At 34.5% G+C, this 17,431-nt stretch overlaps 1 protein-coding gene across 2 annotated transcripts in view; it reads left to right on the top strand.

Moving 5' to 3' along the window:
* The first annotated feature begins 2,013 nt into the window (after window positions 1-2,013).
* Arhgap15 (Rho GTPase activating protein 15) overlaps window positions 2,014-17,431 on the top strand; it is a 626,004-nt gene continuing 610,586 nt past the window's right edge. For both annotated transcript variants that reach the window (XM_090343126.1, XM_090343125.1), the window contains exon 1: window positions 2,014-2,132. The gene's annotated coding sequence lies outside the window, so the exon portion shown is untranslated. The remainder of the gene's footprint in view (window positions 2,133-17,431) is intronic.

Here is a 17,431-nt window from a genome sequence, read left to right as displayed (position 1 = left end):
CAACTGGCTCATCTCTAATCCCATAGGGATGGAATGCACATTTGTATCCATTTGATAATACTCATGAGTACCTCCTATTTTAAAAAGAAGCATACCCTTTACCCTTTGCCCTAGATTTCTTTTTTTTTTTTTTTTTTTTTTTTACCAGTCCTGGAACTCAGGGCCTGAGCACTGTCCTTGGGCTTTTTTAAGAGCTCTACCACTGGAGCCACTGCCCCATTTCCAACTTTTTTCTATATATGTGGTACCAAGGAATCGAACTCGGGTCTTCATTCATGCTAGACAAGCACTCTTACCACTAGGCCAATCGCCTGGCCCCGCTTTGTCCTAGATTTCCGAGTTTGACTGGAATGTATGAAAGCTTAAATCAAAGAAGATACTCTAAATTTTCTTGATGCTTTTTAGAAAGTATGAACAGTTTCCAGGTTAAGTAAAACTGTCTGCATTTCCTCATGATTTTCAACATATTCAAATCTACTTACTATTTTCCCTGAGATATTGTTTTTGTTTATTTTATTTTTATTTGTTTTGCCAGTCTTAGGGCTTGAACTCAGGGAATGGGTACTGTCTTTGAGCTTTTTTCAAGGCTAGCTAGTGCTCTATCACTTGAGCCACAGCACCACTTCCTGCTTTTTCTGTGTGTGTGTGTGTGTGTGTGTGTGTGTGTGTGTGTGTGTGTGTTACCAAGGAATTGAACACCGGTTTCATGAACTCTAGGCAAGCACACCACTAGGCCATGCTCCTGGCCCCTGAGATTTTTTTTAAGTAATTTGTATGCAGGGGGATACGTGGCAATGTGTAAATGAAGTCCTAAATTCTGACTTTCTGAGGTGCTTTCTACTTTGGTGGCCAAGAAGAACATTCAGAAAAATGCCTAGGAGGGCTCATCCAGGATGAAAGCTGACAGTGAATTCAATAGCCAATTATGATCTTTAAAGGGAGCTATTAATAACTGGCAAGGAATTAGCATCTCAAATTGGGCTATGTATGCACAGTGCATTTTCAAAGCTTCTCTGCTTGTGTGTTGACCAGTCCATGTTTCCAAGCTCTATTACATAGATTTTTTGATGCTTTTGTCTGACGATTGATATTCTTTAGATATTTGGGAAGGAAGCATTCTGTCTTATGAAGCTTCTACAAATGAATCCCATAAAAGCAGCCATACCTGAAAAGCCAGTATCTTATGTCTTGAACTTCATAGCTTGTTGACGACACATACACCATAGCTATTGTCAAGAATTATAAATTTATTTTGAATTGGTTAACTTTTGACACATAAGGAAACAAGTAGAATGTCCAAATGTTACTCTTTTGATGCTTTATTTTATTTCTCTTTTTAAGTCAAAGCAGACTCGAAGGAAATCTCATTAGCATATTTCAGAACTGCTTAGGAAACTTTCAGAGAGCACACTAGTGTGAGAACCACAGTCACAGTTTATTCCCCTGTATGTGCCCCCAGAGCATCTTTGTTTCCCCCTGAGACACTCAAATGGCTGCACTGCCTTAGGGTGTGTCTGAAATTCTGATGCAAGCTTCCCAAGGCTCCAGGAACTTGCTCACAAGGGCAGCTCTTCCAGGGTACATCCATGAATGAGAGGGCAGCACCCACCGGTAGGTCAAAGCTGGCTTCTTGGCTTTCCAGATTAATATAGCTTTTAAATCCTCAAATTAATCTTAGAGCATGCACACTTTTTTTTTAGTCCTAGCTAGATGACAGAGAAAGGGGAAGTTTACTCCATACCTAACGGTTTGATCGTTCCCCTGCTAAAATTTTTATGACATATTTTTCCATTGAAGTACAATGAATAAAAATCTATATAGATGTGGAATGTTAGAAAATTCACAATCACAATGTAAAATAACCATTTTGTTGACTATGCCAGGCAATTTCTTCAAATTGAGTAACAATGCAATGTGTGTGGTTAACTGCATCTACCCAGGAAGTGGTTTTATTTAAAAGTTTGTGCTCACTCCAACCCCAGCCTTTTTTTTTTTTTTTCTTCAGTACTGAAATTAAGCAGCAGCCAACCCAGGCCTACTCTTACATGTGACTTTACTGTTTTCCATTTTGTTGAAAGAGTTATTAACAGGAGCTGATGGCAGTTTGAGTAACATAGCATCACTGAGAAAAGGTAAGCAAAATTTAACTTTATATTATACATAAAGTTTTAACTTGAAAATGTGTACTATCGTATACATTTCTAAAATGTAAGTTTTACCTGGGATTAAAATGTTAGTTATATCCTTTGGAGTAGAAATACCTGTTCCCTTTACACTCTCCACTTTCAAAGTCTGAACTCTTACTGAAACACTCTATCAGTGTAACCTGCTAAGATATGAGTCTAAAATATTAAAGACAGAGTGAGTACATTTCACTTTGAAAATGCTTTTAGAAGTAACTACTAGAAAAATGTGAGAATATTCACTTTGACTGAAAAATGTGTAAAAATTATGCAAGAATTAGATAATGAGGAGGAAAAAGATATCTCCTAACAATAGGAAATAACAGCTTGATTTCAATGTAAAAGATACCAACTCTAAAGGCATTAAAACTCCTTAGATAGTGCTTCAAATAAGGACTTTTTGGAAGAATCATTAAAAAGCAATAGTATTTTGAAATATAAAGCATTACAACTAAGACAGGATAAATTGAGGACTATTTTGTAATTTTACAGGTAAACACTTAAAAACAAGAAGTCTTAACTGACTTCATTGAAGCTTATTTTTAGGACAAGAGACAACTTAAAGACACATTTTTCTTACTTAAGATAATGGAAAAATTTACTTAAGATAAGTAATACTGTAAGATAAGTAATATCCGTATGAAAATGATACATTAATAAAAAACTGACAAAAACTTTTCTTTCATATTGATTTGTTTTGCTTTGATAGGCCTTTTTGTATGGTTCATATGCATGCAAAAATAGCAATATTGCTAATCTCAAGACAAATACTAGAAATAAATATGAGTGCAGTCTTTTGAAAGAATTTTAATAAATACCTAAGATATGATTCACTCATTCCTAATATTAATATTATTTTTATTGTGTTGTTGGACTAGAGAAGCAATAGGCTTCACAGCATGGATGTGTTCTATGTTATTAAAAATGGTTACAGAGTTGATAAGTGACAACAATTGTCCTTTCTTTTATTGGCTTCTACTGAAAGACACATACACATTTTTGACAGGGTCAGTTTAGGAGGAAATTATTAGACATACTAACACTCCATTTGAAGATCTCTTCAATTGTCAATAGTGAAGCTATCTACTTGTTGACTATTAAAATCATTATGAAAAATAGAGATTAAAACTTGACACATAATCCTTTTTTCTTGTTAGAGAAGGAGAAGACCCTGGTAATATAGATTTGCTTTGATATTCTGATTAGAATTTCGCTTAGTTACATTTCCCTACAATAGAAGGCACTGTTTAAATCTGTCTTCAATACTGAGCTTGTGAATTTCTGCATCTACAGAAGCTGTATAATTCAGATATTTTGGGTTGATATGTTATTACTTGATTTCATTGTGTTGTTTAAGAGCATCGTATGAATAAACATACACAATACTTATACATCAGCAAGAAAAATCTTCAATGTTGCTATCTATCCTGAAAGAAAAATTGTTAGTAAAAATTATTTTAAAAACAGGGATTTCTAAGAATAGTTGTATTAAAATATAAATATTTTACAGAGAATTTATGAAATAAGGTTAAGTTAAAACAGAGCTTTAAATATGTTTAGAAAATGTGATTGAGTAGAAATGATAATAAGTAAGCTGTTATCATTTTAAAATAGTTTTGAAAAAAATGGTATATATTTTCTTGGGTGTTCAAACTATTTTTTTGCCAGTCCTGGGGCTTGAACTCAGGTCCTGAGCACAGTCTTTGGGCTTTCCTCAAGACTAGAGCTCTACCACTTGAACCACAGCACCACTTCTGGCTTTTTTTTTTCAGTGTATGTGGTACCAATGAGTTGAACCCAGGTCACTGTGCATGCTAGACAAGCACCCTACCATTAGGCCAAACTCCCAGCCCCTGCACATGTTTTAGTTTTAATTCTTCATCAATCGTATTCTAATTCCCCAAATCTGACTATTTTGTTCTTCTGCAAAGTTGATCTAGAAGTTATCTTAAGAAATAAGCTATGACCATATATTTATATATAATAAAACACTTATTTCTTTCATATGCATATATTACATATATCATATGTGAAGATAGTATATATCTTATAATTTCTAGTTTCTCTCTCTTATTTCTTTAAAAATATCCTTTGTATATTTGCATTAGGAATAAATTGAGTTTTGATATGAAGTGCTTTATGAATGTAAGGTATTGGGAAAAAAAACTCATGAGTTGTGTAAAGGAAAGAAGGAGCTAAAGATCACGCTAATTAAATGAACTGTATTACCCAAAAATGGAGTCAACAACTTTGAACGGTTGTGGAGAGTTATGATTAATAATCACTTATGAGAATGCCCAACATCTCCAGACATGAAGGAAATACAAAACAACACTGAGATCCTATCTAACCCAGTTGAATGGTCAATATCAAGAAAACAAATAATAACAGATTCTAGCAACTATGCAACCAAAGGGAACCCCTAATACATTGTTGATGGGAATGTAAACTTGTTCAACTACTCTGAAAAGCAGTATGGAAGTTCCTCAAAAAATGAAACATGGAACTACACTATGATCCAGCAATTCCAATCTTGGGCATTTATTCAAAGATTACAAACTAGAATACAATAAGCGCACTTGCACAATCAGGTACAGTGCAGAAAGAGCTATTCACTATAGCCAAGTTATGCAATCTTCCCTGTTTGCCTCAGAGAAGAAATGGATCCAGAAAATGTGGTATATATAAATTGAATTTTACCTAACTTTTAGAAATGATGATGTATCATTTGTATAGAAACAGAGCAGATTTAAGAGTTGTTGCTTAAAAATTACTGCAACTTTGTTTAAGTGTGTAAATAAGAAATAGACTTTGGTGAAATTGAAGATCACAGACAACCCTACTGCAGAGATCATTTGAAAGTGAATAGCATGCTTTCCTGCTTGGGGTCTAAAGTTTTGTGAAATTCCCCAAGAAGAAAATCTAGTCTTGATATTCCTCCGTGTAATGTTCTGTTACACTCAGCATGAACTGTCCCTTAGAAAGCCCTTAGGCCCTTAGAAGGGCCTAACTCATCTGGCCCTTAGAAGGACCAACTCATCTTTCTTCCAATCCTTCCTCATTATCTGAAGGATTACTCAACCCATGCTCTAAAATGTGAGGAACCCAACACGAACATTTTACAATTGTTAGGGAAAGCCATAAAGCTTCAATGTCCTTACCAAGTGTTCTTTATCATTTCAATGCAATTTCAGTAAGTTCTATGAGTATATAGGCTCTAAATGGTCACTATAACAGTCTCAACTGAAGAGATTTGATTCCATGCAAACAGCTGAAGAGAGACATTTTGAGACTGTTTTTATTACTCAATGGCACTGCCTAAGAATTTATACAAGTATTTCATAGGAAGGATCCATTTCTGATGTGTATCCAAGTCTGTATAAGTTTCTCCTTCATAGCAGGTAAAATATAATGGTGCTTTATTTTCAATTTAATGTTCTCATATACTTAGAAAATACTAACACCATTATTTTATATATTTTTAATAATTTATATTTAGCAATTTATATAGCAGGAACAACTTTTTAAATTTTATTTTATTGTTGGAATGATGTACAGAGAGGTTACAGTAACATTCATCAGGTAGTGGGTACATTACTTCTTGAACATTTTTACCCCTTCCCATGTTTTTTCTCCACTTCCCCCCCCACCCCCTCTCACTCAGTTTTTCCTTACCTTCCCATTTCAAATACACTAATAAAATTATATATACAATATACAAGGTACCAAAGTCAGATTCAGTAACAACATGAGATAAACCTTAAGTGGAAGAGAAGAAAAAAGAAATAGCTTCACATAGTACATTAAGAACAACAATCACAAAATAAACCTCTTGTTTCTATATCCTGGAATTAATTTTGCTTAGCCTCATCCTATATGGCCATATGAACATAGCTTTTGAGCTATTATGATCCTCTATTAGAAGAATCCTAAAGGTAAACTAATTGTAACAAATGAGGAAAACCATGGAGCCTATGTTTCATTGGTTCTGGCTTATTTCACTTAATATGATTTTTCCCAAGTCTTTCCATTTCCTTACAAATGGGGCAAAGCCATTCTTTCTGATGGTAGCATAGAATTCCATGTCATAATAGAAGGAACATCTTCACAGTATAAAATCAATGTTAGATAAACTGAGTTGGGATTGAATTTTTTTTAATTTTTTATTGTAATTAGTAAAAGGGTTACATGATATTTGCCAGATAGAAGGGGCATTAATTCACATACATTGATACCCTTTCACATGTCTTGGTACCCATTTCCCTCCCCCCCCTCCCGCCCCCCACGCGTCTTGGTTTTCCCCCCTTCCCTACCAAATTTCAAATATCCAAATACAAATAAATTCAATATATCAGATAACAAAGTGAGATACTATACCAATATGAGATAACCAAGGGACAGCAAAGGAGATGAGAGACAACATAGTACATTAAGAACAACAATCATTCATTATATGGCTTTTGTTTCAATATCCTGGAGGTCCTTTCAATTAGCTTTACATTATATGGCCTTATGTATCAAGATTTTACTCTATTGCAAATCTCTGCTAGTAGAGCCCAAGGTTTCTACTGATTATGACGAATGAGGGAAACCATTGAGCCTAAGTTCCTTTGAGTCTGGCTTACTTCACTTAATATGATTTTTTCTAAGTCTTTCCATTTCCTAACAAATGGGGCAATGTCATTCTTTCTGACAGCAGCATAGAATTCCATTGTGTACAAATACCACAACTTGTTGATCCACTCATCAACTGAGGGACATCTAGGTTGGTTCCATATCTTTGCTATGGTGAATAGTGCTGCAATGAACATTGTTGTGCTAGTGGGTTTAGTATGTCCTTGTTTCTGGATGGTTGGGTAAATGCCAACTAGTGGAATTGCTGGGTCATAGGGGAGTTCTATGTTTAGCCTTTTGAGGCACTGCCACACTGCTTTCCATAGTGGTTGAACGAGTTTGCACTCCCACCAACAGTGTAGTAGTGATCCCTCCTGGCCACATCCCCTCCAGCATCTGTTGTCATTTGTTTTCCTGATCCTGGCCATTCTAACTGGAGTGAGGTGGAATCTTAGAGTTGTTTTGATTTGCAAATGTTTTATATTTGAGTTCATATTATAGAAAAACACTTTTGCCTGCTACTGATACAAAAATGAAATAAAAATGGCACAGCCAATAATAAAGCATCTTGACTGGTGATGAGTTCAAACATTTCATGCTCAGGAATATAGGTGCTCTCACAGGATTATTTGGATTGGGTCTCATTTTTAAAAATTTCTTATTTATTTACTATCTATAAATATTCTGACAAAAGTTCCCATCAAAATGTCATGAAAATTCAGGTTTCAGTCCCATCATATCAGACAATGCTGTCATAAAACAAAAACATTGCCACAGCAAGGACTTACACTTGGGTGTGTCTTCATTATTATAGACCACATGACATAGAAAATATTAAATCTAGGTACAAAAACCCTAAATGATCAGGTCTCAGTTATACTCTTCCTCTGACAATGAGGATCCACTACTCTTGCTGCATATAGATGTTGGATAAATGTGGAGGCTAGTGATGTGGGAAGAGCAATGTTTTCCTGGAATTATCACTGTGATTGTGATGGGCAAAGTAAAAGAACTCTATCACATAGTCACTCATGGTCCCATGTACACGTTTACGTCTCAACTTCTCAAACTCTTTACTCAAACAGGAAGGAAATCAGTAAATCAACATGAATAAGAATTTCAGCTAGACTGAATCATACTTTTCAATAGCTTCTCCATGAGTAAAAAATATTCTCAAAATATTTGTCTTCTAAAACTTCCTGATCTAGTACAAGATTATTATATTATAATGAAAATAAAATGTCTTGTCAAGGAAGATATAAAGAATGTCTTATTAATGTTCAAAATTTTCATATTTCTGTTATTTGCCTGGCCATCAACTTGAGAATCTTTCACTTGTGATAACCTTGATCACATTTCACACTGTAATTCTAGACAGTTTGGAATTTCTATGTGTTTTGATGATAGTTTTCTGAGAAATCTATTCAGAGGATTTCAAATCGTGTACATTATCCAGGTGTGTTGGACAAAAAGTGTAGTAACAAGAGGGGACCATCTGGATAGTTTGATATTATAGTAGAGTTGGAACTGGCAAGCCAATAGAACTCAAATTTATATGTAACAACAGTGACTTTCAGAAAAGGTTGTATGTAATTGTATTTCTACTCTCTATTTCAGTGCATTTTATTACATAAGGTTTCATTTATTTTTTCATTTACTTCACTGGTAAGAGACATATTCTTTATGTGTGGTGATGAAAATGTTGTGTTCAATAAAAAAAGACTTCAGTGAGATGTCACTGCTTCCCTTGCCCAAGCATCTGAAGTTGTTATGCAGGCTATAGTTATGATGATCTTTATACTTTCATGGAAGTATTCTTTGGTTTGCTTTTCATTTGAGAGTTGGTGATTTAATGAGCTAGCTAAAAATTTGAATAGACTGGGATTTCAGAGAGAATCTTCTTATATTTTTATTCCATCTACCATAATCACGCCTCCTCTCGACAGTTAATCACAGCCCCTACATTTCTCCTTTTCAGACCTTTTTTTTTGGCAAAAGTGTTATTGTTGCTCATTTGAGTGTTTGTATACCTTTTTTTAATTCACTAAAGTAACATAATGATGCATACCTTTCTACTTTGAGGTTTTCCTAATGTATCTTGGAAATACTTCATAATAAAAATAGTGTTACTCCTGTTTACAATGTACAATATTGTACAAGATGGATCTATCATATAGAGTAAGTTTTAAATAAAAAGAGCCAGCCAGTGTCCGGTGTAGTTACAATTTTCACCACCATAATGAAATTCTTACAATTACATTTTAATGGTTAAATGTAATTTTAACAGTTTAACAAAATTCTGTAACTTTAATGACATACTGCTAAATTATACCTCAGTTGGAACTTTTTTTGTTTATGTACCACTATTAGAGCTTGAATTAGGAGACTTGTGTTCTCAATTGGTTTTCTTGTTCACGGCTGGCTCTTAAACACTTGATCCATACTGTGAATTCAATACTTTGCTGCATAACTGGAAATGGAATCTAGAGAACTTTTTTGTCAGGACTGGCTTCAAACCATGATCTTCCTGGTCTTCAATTCCTGAGCAGCTAGGGTTGCAAGGGTTAGATATTGGTACCTGGATAGATATAACCTTGGAACTTCCACCCCCACTTAATGAAAATACTAGTAGAAGTACTGTAGTTCATTTTGCTGTTATTTTTTAACCCTGTGTCTAAACTCAGGTGCCTCTTGTTTGGTAGGTTGGCATAGGACTGTTGATCTATTTTGTGGTCCATTTTAACTTGCTATTTTAAAATAGGGCTTCATTTCCTGCCTCTTTGCAAGTCTGAGCTTTAATTCGTCTGTTTTAGGTTTTGTTGCATTGTTGGAATCACATATATCACTGTGTCCAGCTTCCTTTCACAGAGATGGAGTCTGGAAGACATTTTCTGATGAGGGTGTCTCAGAATATTAGATCTTACAATCTCAGCCTCCCATGTAGCTGGGGTAAAATGTGTGTACCACTTCATCTAGCTTTGGGATGTAAAAAAAAGTCTCGCAAACTTCTCTTCCTGGTTGGCCTTGAACTTGTTACTCATGTTCTCAGCTTTCAAAATAGCTAGGATTACAGGTATTGAGCCCTTGACAGAAAATTGCAGGTAGAAATTGTATCTTAGTACTGATTTTTTGATATTTATTATTCTAACTAAAGTTGAACTTTCTTTTAATAGATTAAAATTCCATTATTGAATACTATATCTTTTTTTGAGGACCAAAGTGTTAAAGTAAAATATCAAAGGGAAAAATGAATCAGTAGTAACATATGTCAACCACTTCTTTTCTACTGACTGAAGTCAACAGTAGCTCAGAAAAGGATGAAATAAAACATTTAAGAGAAAGAATGCAAATAAAAACAATATATACAAAAAGCCAACGGGTCTCAGAGGAGATTAAGACAGATGTGTGTAATCACTAGCTCAAGTAGAGTTTTTAAAAAACTTAAACAGAAGGAAGAGCACTTTAATGAATGTGAATATAGATGAACAGGATAGACATAAGATGGAACATAGGGAGGAAGACAAGGGAATTCATGATTCATAATTTCTATTATCTGAGAAATAGTTAGAAACCTCATCTGATGACAGTGGATGTTTCCTGGATGCTAAAAACTAAGCAGAATATTTTATTCACAAATAGGTCTGTGAAAGCCACAATAAAATGTTTCTCCCTTTTAAAGTGCAGACTATCCTAATTTAGTCTAATCACACAGCTCAAGGCTGGTGTTCTACCACTTGAATTATATTTCTATTTCTGTTTTTTGGCCGCTTCATTGGAGATAAGAGTATTGGGATTTTTTTTGCCTGGTTTAGGATTACAGGAACAAACCTATCGGTGCCATGTCTATACAACTGCACAATTAATGTTGATTTGAAATCAAAGTAAATTGTTTAGGATTGAGAATTACTGGAGCCAGAAAAAAAGAAGATGTTGCATCACCAGTAAAATTGGTTAGTAGCTAGGAAATACATAAGTACAATAACTTAAACATAAATTTACATATATACAATAGAAATACAAGTGTTGACAGAACCCAAATGTCTGTATTTACTCAAACCTGGTATCCGTTTCTGCACATTCAGATTCAGCAGAAGGGATGTAGCATAAAAAAAGGTATATTGATTACAGCAATGGCTCTCCAACACTGTAGTAATATAAACATTGGGCAATTTATTTTTACTTGAAACACACTGACACTAACATTAGACATTTATTAATAAAAATTGCTATAATAGTTATGATTTTCATCCAGGTGTGTCAATACTTAGTAATATTTCATAACCACAAACTCCATAGAAAGAATTTGTTTTCCTATTTTAAGAATAAAGTAACTAAGGCTATGTGTTTTGTCGAAATTTACACAGCAATTTGATAAGTTGAATCACAATGTATGAGCAGATAAGGACAATCAAAAAATCCAAATTATTTTCATTATGTTGGTCTCTAACTTCTTCTGGAGCAACAGTAATTAATGCAGATGACCTCAAGATCTAATGGCTAGGGCAAATCAGCTTTATTCAGTGGCTAAAATAGTGACATCTATAAAAAGCTTGTTGCTTTTACATTGCTTATATTTCCTTATGCAGAAGTATTTAAGACACAGAATGAAGAAACATTGTTTTGCCATAGTTTCTGTAACATAGAAGGAAACTTTTTCTACTTCTCTTTTTCTGTTTCTTCAATGTTTACATTCCAAAGATTCCTTCATAAATCCAAACTGTCCCTAATGGTAGCCACTTGGTACAAATAACTATCAAAAACTTAAAATAAAAGTAGTTTAACAATCCAGATGTCCTACTGCAGATAAATGAATACAAAAAATGTGGTATACATAATTGAATTCTACGTAGCCAACAGACAAGATAAAATAACAGCATTCGCAGGGAAATGAATGAATCTAGAGTGAATCATATTGAGACAAGTCAAGACCAAAGGAACAAAAGGCACATGGTATCCTTAATATATGGCTGTTAGATCTAAACAGTACAAGAACAAGGACTCAATATTTACGTACCCAATGCTATGGACATGGTATTGGAAATATAAACACAACTATATTGACAAAAATTTATGACTCTAAAGACATAATGTTTTATTACATAGATTAATATGTATCTATGACATATAAATCCACAGACTAATTTTAATTATGTTCTAAAATCTAAGTGCTAGTGATTGTAGATAGAGATTCCCTTCTTGAATACTTGTTTGTTAAATATGTCATTTGAAATATGATGTAAAAATCAATGTTAATAAATTCTTTTATAAATACAGAAAAAGAAGTAGTTTAAATTGAGCATAAAATAAACAATGGATTTACAGCACTCAGAACAAAAAGAGACCATAAAATATGATGTAAATATTTTGTAATAAGGTGTTCAAATTATTGTATGTTGACATATGGGTAAATAAAATAGGTTCTCTCTTTTTTTTTAGCCAGTCTTGGGGCACTGTCTTTGGATTTTCTCAAGGCTAGTGGTCTACCACTTAGACAGCACCACTTCTGGATTTTTCTGTGTATGTAGTGCTGAAGAGTCAAATCTGGGGCTTCTTGCATGCTAGGCAAGCAGTCTACCACTAGGCAATGCTCCCTCCCCAAAATATGTTCTTAAAGATAGTTTTATCCATTTCATCTTATTCATACGATGTGCCTCATAGAAAATTTTAAATAACTTGTGTGATTCACTGTTACAATCTGGACCTAGTTCATGGCTTAGTATACCACTGGTGGTTCTGTCGGGATATAGTTCCCGTATTAGGGTGTAGGAACTAGATTTATAAAGTAGAATAACTGAGATTGTGCCCTTTAAGGGAATATCAAAATCCCAACACCTTTTGTCTCTGCTTCCTCCCTTCCATCAGATGACCATTTGTACTAACTTCTACTTCCTATCACAGTGTTCTACCTTACCATGTGATCAAAGTGATGGAGCCAAGTAACCAGGGATAAAAGAATTCAACCAAAATCCAAAATTCAAAAATATCTCATTGCAAGTTGATTATCTCCGCTATGTTGTCTTAGTAATAGAAAGATGACTAGTATACTCAAATTATATTTCTTTTGCATGTCATGACTCTGGAGTATTGTTTTCTTTTCCAAAGAATTTTATGTTTACATTTTTATATATTTTTGTGATTTAAATAGTATCCCTCAAATAAGATACTTCATTTGTCCCTTCTTTAGCATGAAATTTCTTCCAAAATTGTTACTTGTTTCACTTATCACTTGAAATAGATTTTTCATGATGTCCCATCTGAAGTTCAAATTGAGAATCTTGCAAGCTAACACACAACTTCTCCCATGAAATATTTCTCATCATTCTATTTTTGATTATGACAATTTAATTTCTAAAGTCAGTTATAAAAGTAACCTAAGAATCACCACAGACTTCTCCATATCACTATATATATATATATGTATATATATATGTATGTATATATATATACAATTAATGGCCAGGTTTTCATTACTCTAGTTGCTGTCAGAAACAGTTGTTAAATTTTTCTGAACTATTGTAAAGAAATATTATTTTTGAATATTACTATTTCTCTTTTATTTTTCCTTAGATGAATGTATTTTATGTCTTCAGTCTGATAGTTATTTTCCAGTTACTTAATACATGCAAGAATGTCTTTTGCCTATTTTAATCTAGTTAGTGTTTTACAAGGATATTAACTGATGATTCCTCAAGTCTGTGAGAAAACCAGAAGATCTACTCCCTCATTATTTTATTAAAATGAATTCATCATACATATTAATGCAAGTCAGTGTGATATTCTATAAATACATAAAAACATAGAGCATACACTGATCAAATGAAAGGAGGAGCATTTCTTAGGTCAAATCAAAGAAGGATGTGAAACAAAAATTCAATGCTGTGAGGATACATGAAAATGAAAAATATTTGGGGGTGTACTCATTAAAACATATTTTTCTCAAATTCTAGTCTAGAATATATTTTAAAAATAGATATATTAAGTTATTAAAAGGAAACAATTGGAAATGAATAAGTTCAGTCTTGTGCTCTGCCATTTGGGAGATGCTATAAAGTTATTTTGAGGAAGTTACTTAATTATTTTGAGGCTGAGTTTCTTCATCTGTAAAATGGGAGCTTCCTCAGTAGGAAAAATTAGAAAATAAGTGGTAAAAATACTGCTAGTGTATAGTAGATCATTTTTTTAAAGTTAAAGTAGTAATGACAGAAGAAGCTGTAGAAAGTATTCCATTACATTTCATTAAATAAAGTAATGGTGAGTTTTTGACCCCACTATGGTCTAAAAACCAAACTATAATTTTTTGTCTGCTTCATTTCTAAGTATAATGATAAAACTATATAACTCACCAAAAACAATCTGTTGCTATGAGTTTCATTTCCACCATATAGCTGAATTGAGGAAGTACAGTATAGTTATATAAGGAAAAGGGAAGAAGAGCTCTTTCTCATTTGTCTGTCTTTAGTTGATATATAGATTTTACTTAAAGCAACTCAATGTTTGCCCTGGGCAATGATATCTTCTCATTTTGAAGCATTCCTGTTTATTGCACATAGCAATTTATTTTATTTTTTCCATATATTTTTATTGTAATTAATAGAAGGGTTACATTACATTTGCCAGATGGAAGGTGCATTACTTCACAGACATTGATACCCTTTCTCAATTCTTGGTCCCCATTTCCCTCCCCCACACCCCCACACCTCATCTTGTTTCCCCCCCCTCCTATCCAATTTCAAATAACCAAATACGCATGTATCCAATATATCAGATAACAAAGTGAAATACTGTAACAATATGAGATAACCAAGGGACAGCAAAAGAGATGAGAGATAACATAGTACATTAAGGACAACAATCACTCATTATATGGCTTTTGTTTCTATATACTAGAGGTCCTTTCATTTAGTGTCATACTGTATGGCCTTATGTATCTAGGTTTTGCTCTATTGCAAATCTCTGCTAGTACAGCCCAAGGTTTCTACTGATTATGACGAATGAGGGAAACCATTGAACCTATGTTCCTTTGAGTCTGGCTTACTTCACTTAATATGATTTTTTCTAAGTCTTTCCATTTCCTTACAAATGGGGAGATGTTGTTCTTTCTGACAGCAGCATAGAATTCCATTGTGTATAAATACCACATCTTGTTGATACACTCATCAACTGAGGGACATCTGGGTTGGTTGTATATCTTTGCTATGGTAAATAGTGCTGCAATGAACATAGTTGTGCTAGTGGATTTAGTATGTCCTTGTTTCTGGATGGTTGGGTAAATGCCAAGTAGTGGAATTGCTGGGACATAGGGGAGCTCTATGTTTAGTCTTTTGAGGCACTGCCATACTGCTTTCCATAGTTGTTGAACCAGTTGGCACTCCCACCAGCAGTGTAGTAGTGATCCCTCCTGGCCACATCCCCTCCAGCATCTGTTATTATTAGTTTTCTTGATCATGTCCATTCTAACTGGAGTGAGGTGGAATCTTAGAGTTGTTTTGATTTGCATTTCTTTTATGACCAGAGATGTTGAGCATTTCTTCATGTATCTATAGGCCATTCTTATTTCTTCTTCAGAGAAAACTCTCTTTAAGTCTTTGGCCCATCTTTTAATGGGATGGTTGTTACTTTGGAGATTAGTTTGGAGTGATTCAATTTTTTGAGCTGTTGATATATTTTAGATATGAGGCCTTTGTCTGTTGTATGGTTAGTGAAAATCTTTTCCCATTCTCTACACTTCCTAATTAATTTACTAGCTATGTCCTTTGCCATACAAAAGCTCTGCAGTTTAATGCAGTCCCACTTATCCAGCTTTTCTCTGATTTGTTGTGATTCTTGGTCCTTATTAAGAAAGTTTCGACCTGTGCCAAGGAGGCCTAGTGTATCTCCTATTCCTTCTTGTAAAGTTTTCAGTATGTCAGCTTTTACCTCAAGGTCTTTGATCCATTTGGAGTTAATTCTAGTGCAGGGTGACAAAGAAGGATCCAACTTATTTTTCTGCAGGTGCTTAACCAGTTCTGCCAGCACCACTTGTTGAAGAGGCTGTCTTTCTTCCATTTGATTTTTTTGGCTCCCTTGCACATACCAATTTTAAAAGCAGCAGCCTTCAGTGTATTCTTTTTTTTTTTTTTTTTTTGCCGGTCCTGGACTTGAGCTCAGGGCCTGAGCACTGTCCTTGGACTTTTTCAAGGCTAGAACTCTACCACTTGAGCTCAGCACCACTTGCGGCTTTTTCTGTATCGAACCCGGGTCTTTGTGCATGCTAGGCAATCACTTTAACCACTAGGCCAATCTCCCGGCCCCTTCCGTGGATTCTTATAGCAGAAATTAAATTCAAATACTGCTTAAACACTTTTATTTTAAATCTACTTTTTGATACATGATGAAGTTGTTAAGAAATGGTCCAGGAGACAAGCATAGGAAGGCTTAGAAAAAAAGTCTAAGAAAGTATAACACAAAAAAAATGAACTGATTTCTCCCTCTAGGTTGTTGATCAAGTTAAAAATTCTTGTTTTGTTTCTTTACTTCTCTTAGGGAAACCAACTCTGTATTTAATTAGGAAGGGTGTTTCAAACAGACATTAGGGGTTAAATTTGCCTTCACAATTGGAAATCAAGACTAGGAATAGGAATAGGAAAGTGCACTAATACTGAGAGCCTTGACCCTCACAGTCTCAACATGCTGGGCTTTTGAACTCAGCTCTTAGCTCTAGACCTTAAGATCTAGAAACGTATGCTTGCTAGCCACCAAACTAGAGATTTATTGCTCTGGATTTCCAATTCCTTATTAGCCAGGGCTGGAAGTGGGAGCCAGAAAGGCAGCTTTCCCCATTTGTGCTTTCTCTTATCACTCTTGATTAGGGTTTGTGGTTCTTGTAGCCTAGGCTTACATCCTCTCAGCTCTTCACAGACTCTACTGGTCTTTCATGGTCTCAGCTTCTCAAGAGGTCGTTCTTAGCTTCCTGTAGAGTAGTGTTGCAGAACACCTCAGTTACCTCTTGACTCTAGCAATTGCTGCCAATGCTGAAAGCCTTTTTCTTTAAAAAAAAAAACAACTGCATTTAGTGCATCCAGTTCAGCTTATTTTTCCAGCAATAAAGACCACACTTAAGAAAAAAAAATACATTTGGGATAGGGCTGGGATGGAGGGAGTCTATAACAGTCTGCTCATGTAGCTGAGCATGGCACACTGCTACATGAACTGTAACTTCACTGGTCACAGAATCACTTTCATTTTGGCAAACACCAGCATTGTATAAAGCCAATATTCTCACATTGCATTTCAGAAGTATGTTGCTGAGTCACTAGGAAGGTATTCCCCCTCTGTTGCTGAGTGAGAAAAGCTACATATTAAGCAAGCTTGTTCAAACGCACTTAAATTTGTATTGCCTAGAAGTGGAATATTAAAAACTGTAGTAAGCTACCTGGAGGAGTCTTGACTGGAGCAAGACCTTCTGAAGAAAATGTTTGGGGCTTCAACAGCATTGTGTTATAAGGTTCTTTGCATTTGGAATAAAATTTAAGGCCTCTATGAAATGTTTAAAACAGCCTGGTTACCCATTTAATGTCAGTCCAACCAATCATTAAAACAGGCTGTTTGGTTGAAAAATCCAAGCTTAAGTCATCCAGGCACAGCCAAAACTTGTA

Source organism: Megascapheus bottae, chromosome 12, assembly GCF_031878675.1.
Source record: "Megascapheus bottae isolate mThoBot1 chromosome 12, mThoBot2.hap1, whole genome shotgun sequence".
NCBI classification, from domain to species: Eukaryota; Metazoa; Chordata; class Mammalia; order Rodentia; family Geomyidae; genus Megascapheus; species Megascapheus bottae.
The sequence above is the reverse complement of the archived record's forward strand: the minus strand, read 5'-3'. Positions and strand labels throughout refer to the sequence as shown.